This window comes from Macrobrachium rosenbergii, chromosome 7 (assembly GCF_040412425.1).
Source record: "Macrobrachium rosenbergii isolate ZJJX-2024 chromosome 7, ASM4041242v1, whole genome shotgun sequence".
NCBI classification, from domain to species: domain Eukaryota; kingdom Metazoa; phylum Arthropoda; class Malacostraca; order Decapoda; family Palaemonidae; genus Macrobrachium; species Macrobrachium rosenbergii.
Window position 1 is genome coordinate 5584140 of NC_089747.1, and position 8361 is coordinate 5592500.

General features: G+C 34.9%; 1 protein-coding gene across 1 annotated transcript in view; it reads left to right on the forward strand.

Annotated features, from left to right (window-relative positions):
* Positions 1-311: 311 nt before the first annotated feature.
* The window catches only part of LOC136840061 (uncharacterized), a 1603746-nt gene continuing 1595696 nt past the window's right edge, over positions 312-8361 (forward strand). Inside the window, 1 exon segment of the mRNA XM_067106396.1 lies at positions 312-1999. The gene's annotated coding sequence lies outside the window, so the exon portion shown is untranslated.

Genomic DNA, 8361 nt, shown 5'->3' on the forward strand with positions numbered 1-8361 from the left:
AGAGAGAGAGAGAGAGAGAGAGAGAGAGAGAGAGAGTTAATGTCTTTTCTCTAATTCAGGTAACAGCAGCTTGTCTACACGAGATAACAGCAGCTTGTCTACAGAGAGAGTTTGCGAGAGCCTACTAAGATACAAGAACACTGCAATATGTACACACACACACACACACACAGAAAGAGAGAGAGTTATCCTTTCTCTAATTAAAAGAACAGCAGTTTCATTACGTGAGATACAAAAAATACTGCAATATGTGACAACACACACACACACACAGAGAGAGAGAGAGAGAGAGAGAGAGAGAGAGAGAGAGAGAGAGAGAGAGAGAGAGAGAGAGAGAGAGTTATTATTTATTATCCTTTCCCAAATTCAGGAAACAGCAGCTTGTCTACGTGAGATACAACCAAGGTACTGTAATATGTACAGCATTGATTGACCTTATCAACCAGAAAACCACATCAATAACCACTGAAGATTGTTTATTTACTCGGTTGAATGGTTAACCAGATCAAATTACTCTGCTAAATTAAGAATCCCAGTGGAAGAAAGACTGTACTGGACAGTGGGCAAAGTTACCTGTTCCCGAAGAGAAGGACCGTGCATTGAAAAGCCAGACCACTCAAAGTAACAGGTGTCTGTACACTCGTTGCCATGTGATTTTGAACCCCAGTTGGTTCTACTCTCTGAAGGACAGGCGCTGATTGCTATGTGAGGAAAGGTAAGAGGAGAAATCAAGACGATATTTATGCATGCGGAGAGGAAATCACACAGTTAATCCTTTCCCCATAAAAGGACGTGTGCATGGGACGGCGCCTGCGCAGTGAGGCGCGGTGGGCGGCACGCTGTCTCGCACGCACCTGGCCGACGTGTTCGGCCTCACTGTCTCACTACCTACCGTGGAACGAATATTGCTCTCCATCCCCTCAACTCCCACTCTGTCACACACACACACTCACTCACACACACTCTCAAACTCTCCCTCGCACCCCTCCTTGCCCGCCCGCGCCCACTCAAGCCCGTTTGTCACCCTCCATTCTCTTTTTTTGGAAACGAAAAGAAAGAAGGAAATAAGAATCTTGAGGAGAGGAAGTTGGTGTCAGATAGATAACGCGGAAACGAAAAAGTTCTCGGCTGGAGACCAAACAAAAGTTTTTGGAATAAAATTAAGTTTTTGCAGAATGTGAGTTCTCCCACAAAGCTCTCGGAAAGTGTCTTTAGCGCAAGGAGGAGGTTTTTTTTATTTTCTTTTTAAAAAAGGAGCAAGACAGAGGAAGAGAGAGGCAGAGAGAGAGAGAGAGAGAGATAGAGAGATAGAGAGAAAATAAATTAAAACTGAGATCGCTCAAGAAAAACAAAAAAAAAAAAAAACGCTAGACTTAATTGTGCTTTTCTAATCACTTTAATCCCAATTTAAGAGGAAACAAGGACCTGAATAACAATAATTCCGCCGCGCTTTGTTAAATATTTTTTTTTCTCAACTTAACCTGCTACGGAAAAGCTTCGCATACTTGCTTGTTAGATAAGAAATCTATGGAAATATATCTGTTCACATATATATAGAAATATATCTCAAATATATATATATAGAAATATATCTCGCATGTTGTGGTTTTTACGATAAGGAAGCGGCTACATATCCGTATATTATCTCCATAATCCTGATCGCAATATCAAATGCATATCAAAAAAATGTTAATACATATATATAAATAAATATTTAAGCGCGATGTAGTGTTCTAAAAACCTATCTCGACTCGTCTCGGAAAGGAAATGAGCTTCATTTCCGAAGTGCGAGTGGAAATGATCCATTGAAAGTGATGTATCCACTGAATGAAAGCTACTGATTGTTTCTGAATGTGATGCAGAAGTTACGTATAATTATTATTAGTGTGTAATTCATGAAGTGAAATGCATTCTTGAATATGTATGAAATTGTGGTTAAATAACAGTGGCTCTTCTGTGGTGAAATCAGCATTTTCTCACGACTAGCAAGCGATTGCAGGTAAGATGAATATTATTCTGTTTAAGTCGTGATAATTTTCTAGTATTTTCCAGGGACAACATTTTTTAGGAAAAGGTGAAAATGATGATAGTTTGAAGTGAATTCGTTGCCATAAAGGCATTATTAAAGGTACTTATTGAAGTGAATTCGTTACTTGAAAGGTATTATCAAAGGTACTTACTTCAATAGCGAGTTATACAGAAGACTAATTCTCTTATTAAAACCAGTTACAGCATGACGACCACCGCAGACATTCATTATAACAACGATAACGATTTCCTTTCACGAAGTGAATTTTTCATCAAAAGATTCAAGACCCTCTTGTGCTTCGTGATCACGCACCAGACGGATCTGGTGGGAGACTTTGCCGGGTGACTGCTTTTACCCAAAGCATTTTCGCAAACGTGGTCGTTCCCGTCGCTTCAGCTTGTATGACACTCCTGCTGATATGTACTGTGCAGACACAACCTGTTGAACTTAGTCGCAGTAACTTTCGACGTTATTGTGCAATGTGTGAAGGGCTGGGGAGTGGGGAGAGAGACCTCGCGTCCTGAAATCGTTCTGTGACGCGAATAAGATCTTCGTTGAAAGCGTCTTCAGCTGATGTGATCTGTCATGGGATCTGTATTGTAGGCTGGATATTGCAAAAACCGCGATCATTCACGCTGGATATAGTGATCTTGCACTGTATGACGCTCAGAATCATTGGTATATACTTGAGCAAATTTGTACTTGAAAAATTTACCGGTCCAAAGTCTTGAACATTGGTTTCTGACTTCTGCCTATAAGCAAAAACGTCAACATAAGCCAATCTCTCAAAGTAAGAATTAATAAGTTACGATTTTAGCAACTTTTTAAAACACAGAAGAATTAATTAGTGTTATAGATTTTATTTTCAAATTATTTGAGGCAAGAATACTGGAAATACATTCTTGACTCAAATCATCTGAAACAAAGATCTTGAAAACTAATTTACTATTCTCTTTGTCATAAAACACTGATAAAATTGTAACTTACTATTTCTTACTCTGTGGGATATGGGCCATTCTGATGGTATTTTTTATTTATAAGTAAGAGTCATAAACTTGTGTCCAAACCTTCCTTATCCAGACTTTGAACCGGAAAGGCTTTCTGAAATCTCACGGAAGCTGGATGAAAATTTTCCCACGCATACACCAATGATCTTGAAAGTCATAAAAGTAAAAAAATCATTAATTTTTAAAATTAGCTTAAAAGTATTGATTAAACATGATAACGTCTGAGCAGACAATTTTTCTAAGCTTACAAACTGTTTTAGTGACGAATGAGTCTTACTGAAGAAGTCTTCAGTAAGACTCATAAGGCGTTTCCTCACTTGAAAATAATTCATGTCAGCTTCATTACTGTGATTATTAATGTTTGCTAAACTGAGCAAATATTCGTATGGAATAAGCCTAAAAGGCTATTAATAAATAGTTAATATACTTTGGCAGAATAGAGTGCACGTTTTTGAAAAAAGAGAAAACAGAAAAAAGAGAATCACTTTAAGCAGACGAGCTTTATGTATTTGTGTTTTAAATTTATTTTCCTACTGTCTACTCACAATTATTGAAGGATTTGTGAAAATTATTGTTTTATGAATAAAAATTCATGCAAATATTTTTTAAGCAGCAAAGTGATTAGCAATGATTCATTCTTTTGTTGGCAAAGAAATTTTTGTATCACCTTCATTTAACGCTTATGGACGATGCAGTTATGGAGAAAATGAACAAAGTTTACATATCACTCGACTTACAGTTTTACTTGGTTACAGAACTCACTCATTCCGGCAGTGGGTCAAAGCAGGAGTGAATGAGTGAGCAGACATCCGGTTGAAACCAGTTTAGCAAGGGATTCATCGAAAGAGTATAGTGTAAAGGGTAAATGAGAATAGCGTGTGATTTTAAAGAAGAATAAAAAAAAATGATCTCTCAGATGTTCAGAAAAACTGTTTGTTATTAGGTCATAGTAGTTTGAAGAAAGAAGAATGTATCTCTCTCTCTCTCTCTCTCTCTCTCTCTCTCTCTCTCTCTCTCTCTCTCTCTCTACACAGTACCCACACATGTATATGCATACACATATGTACATATGTATGTTTGTATTAAACAATAGTTCCTTTTTATCAGCATCACAACCAGAGAAGCTTCTAGATTGTGAATATTTAAGGCCGTAAATCGATATGATCACCAGGAAGGAAGTACAAATTTTGGTCGTTTTCTCTTCTTACTTTTTCAATATACTGATACTGGTTTCAGGTACTATTAAAATTTTTGTACCTTTATCATTATTTCATTTTATTTCTACATATGTGTGAATGTGTGTGTAGAAACATATACTGTACATAAATATTCTATATTTTTTTCTCTCTCTTAGTCTTTTCAGTTTTATATATGTATATATATATATATATATATATATATATATATATATATATATATATATATATATATATGTATATTAATACATGTTAATACACGTACATATATATATATATATATATATATATATATATATACATATACATACACATATATTTATATATATAATATAACTAACGTACATAGAGATACATTTAATGGCTTCCACAGCCATTACTTATGCTATATTGGGTTTAAGCTCGAATTTTTTTTTCAAACGGTTTTTGTCTTCATATATTATTTAAAATGGATTGGCAATGTTTGGTTGGGTTACAAAGGATCGATGAATTTCGTTTCTTAGAATTAAAGTTTGGAGACCGCGTGGGTTAATTTTATATTTCGTGAATGTTAGCTGATTCTAGGAATGCGATACGAAAAATGTATTCGTAATGATGCCTCTGTGTTTCGCTGTTTTACTTGATGAGTTGATGAATCTCAACAGATAGATAACAGATAGACAGATAGACTGATTGATAAAATAGCTGTTTATTTGTCAGTCTGTTTGCTTGTATTTCGTCACTGGTTTTATATTGTACTTGGCTGTCTAACTTTATGATAGATCATCATATTTTCACCCATTGTGTTTTATCTTTCCTAAAACGGGCAGTTGTTCATCTTCGGCCTTCAGAAATTTGATTTTAGTTGTCAAGAATCTGCCAGTGAGATAGTACAGTATACAGTATAGTTCGTTCCTCTATTCCCAGCATCATTTTAACAAACAAGAAGGTGAAGTCTTCCTTAGGTTACGACAACAAAGAAAGATTATTAATTTGAAAACACATGAAAAATTGTGCTCTCTTGCTACGAGTGTTATTTTACGTGCATGTTCGTGATATGCGTGTGTATGTGATACGTGATGTGTGTGTGTATTTGTGTATGTGTGTGTTAATGAAAAGAGGCTTTGTAGACATTTTAAAATGAAAAAGTCTTGAACACCGTGATCCTGATTAAATGATACAATAATTGATATCGATGTCTAAACTGAGATTTTATCGTTTTTGTCAAATTCATAATAAAATCTCGAAGTCTAAATTGAGATTTTATCCCTTTCGCCAAATACATTATAAAATCTCGAAGTCTGAATTGAGATTTTATTCCTTTCGTCAAATTCGTAATAAAATCTCGAAGACTAAATTGAGAGTTTATTCCTTTTGTCAAATTCGTAATAAAATCTCGAAGTCTACACTGAGATTTTATTCCTTTTGTCAAATTAGTAATAAAATCTCGAAGTCTAAATTGAGATTTTATTCCTTTTGTCAAATTCGCAATAAAATCTAGAAGTCTAAATTGAGATTTTATTCCTTTTTCAAATTCGTAATAAAATCTCAAAGTCGAAATTGAGATATTATTCCTTTCGTCAAATTCATAATAAAATCTAAGTCTGAATTGAGAGTTTATTCCTTTTGTCAAATTCATAATAAACTCTTGAAGTCTAAATTGAGATTTTATTAATTTTGTCAAATTCATAATAAAATCTCTACGTCTAAATTGAGAGTTTATTCCTTTTGTCAAATTCGTAATAAAATCTCGAAGTCTAAATTGAGATTTTATTCCTTTCGTCAAATTCTTAACAAAATCTCTAAGTCTGAATTGAGATTTTATTCCTTTTGTCAAATTCATAACAAAATCTAAGTCTGAATTGAGAATTTATTCCTTTTGTTAAATTCATAATAAAATCTAAGTCTGAATTGAGAATTTATTCCTTTTGTCAAATTCATGCTAAAATCTCGAAGTATGAGTTGAGACTTTATTCCTTTTGTTAAATTCATAATAAAATCTCGAAGTCTAAATTGAGAATTTATTCCTTTTGTCAAATGCACAATGGGTTGAATTATTACTAACACCTACTGACAGACTTGTGAGAGACCATAGTTTTCCATCCGTATGTCTGTATGTCTGTCTTTCCTTCCTTTAGTGAGTCTGTCACCCTTACTTTGTTTTAAGAGTATAACAGACTAAGTTGAAGATCTTATGATTCATGACCAAATGTGAGCAATGTTGAAGGAGTTGAAAGGAAAAAGATGAAAAGTCAGATTCAGAAAACAACTCAACTGGGAGCTGAAGGAAACCACATAGAACCTTTAGCATTGCCTACAGTGTGGCGGATAAGGCACTCTGTATGCGGTACCACGTTCAAAATTAATATTAATTGACTGAAAGTTTCTTTTCTTACTTCGGTAAAATCTTCACCCTTACGAGATACAGGCTTAATAATTGGCACGCGCACCATACCCCTGAAATTGATGTGCGGGGTGGGTTCAAGGTCAAGGTCATTCTTAGAGATCAAGGTCAAATAGGTATATGTATTTGGGAAATTGCTCGAAGATTTTCTTACAACCGTCATTCTCTCTCTCTCTCTCTCTCTCTCTCTCTCTCTCTCTCTCTCTCTCTCTCTCTCTCTCTCTCTCTGTAACTGTACATGGTGTAAGGAAGAATTGAAACATAAAGGGAGAGACCAGATGCAATTTATAACTAGTTAAGTGTGATGAATACTTAGGGTGGAAATCACATTTAGATTTGATGAGAAGCTATCGCCGTATCATACGAAGTAATAATCATCGCTGCTTATTAATATGAGAATTCTGCTCTACAGAATTCTCACATTAACAAGCAGCGATGAGAATTCTGTGTTACAGTTCAGATTAGAATCTCACAATGCGATGCAAAGGTTAATGAAAAGCAATTGATGAGCAAGTATTCTGAAGCCCAAGCACGTATCATAGAACATTTTCCTGTTGTATTTTTTTAAATGGGAAGACCGGTCAGACTGATATCCTGCTGCCCTACTCTTGCCCAGTACTGAAGGAGAAGGAAAACTGAAGCATAAAGAGAATTCCAAAGTAGAGGAATATGAGTCCCTTTCAAGGTGTAATGTGTGACAGGGAAAAATGCAATAGGGAATGGAGAAGGAAAACTGAAGCATAAAGAGAATTCCAAAGTAGAGGAATATGAGTCCCTTTCAAGGTATAATGTGTGACAGGGGAAAAAATGCAATAGGGAATTCGTTGGACCATAAGATGTAGGATTGAATGTGTATTCTGCTGGTAAAATGGTAGAGAGAGAGAGAGAGAGAGAGAGAGAGAGAGAGAGAGAGAGAGAGAGAGAGAGAGGGAGGCGTCTCCAAGGTAATGGGGCCTATTTATGTAATAGCAGAGATTTATGCTCAATTCACTTAGTATATTTTGGACTATGAATCTCTCTCTCTCTCTCTCTCTCTCTCTCTCTCTCTCTCTCTCTCTCTCTCTCTCTCTTTTGTGGCAGTTTAAAGAAAGCACTGGATTTTTAAAGTGCAATTTAGTGATTTAACGAGTGCCAGTAAGATACTGTTCATCAAATCATTCATATTATTGACATCCGTTAATTCACTCAACTCTGGTATTCTTTACTTAATTCCGTGTTTCCTTAGTTGAACGATAGGCTAGAAGTTTCCGTAGAGATCAGATTACCCTGACATGCATCAATAGAGAAATCGAGTTAAGTTCTCTGTCACAAATTTTCATAATTGTTCAGAACTTGTGTTGTGTTTCCTTGGTTATCAGAGCAGATTTTCCTTTTACTTACAGTTGACTTTGATAATCTGTACTTAATATAGAAGATGACTTTTCTTTCATCGTAAGTTCTGTATGGATCTTCTGAGACCTTTTTTTTTTTTTGTCTCGTTACGATTAATGGCGCGCTCTTTTCGGTTCTCCGTGAATAGCTCCGGTAACAGACATTTCATGCAACACATCTGGAAAATTGTAAGAACCTCTCTCTCTCTCTCTCTCTCTCTCTCTCTCTCTCTCTCTCTCTCTCTCTCTCTCTATATATATATATAAATATATATATATATAATATGTATATATATATATATATAATATATATATATATATATATATATATATATATATATATATATATATATATATATATATATATATATATATT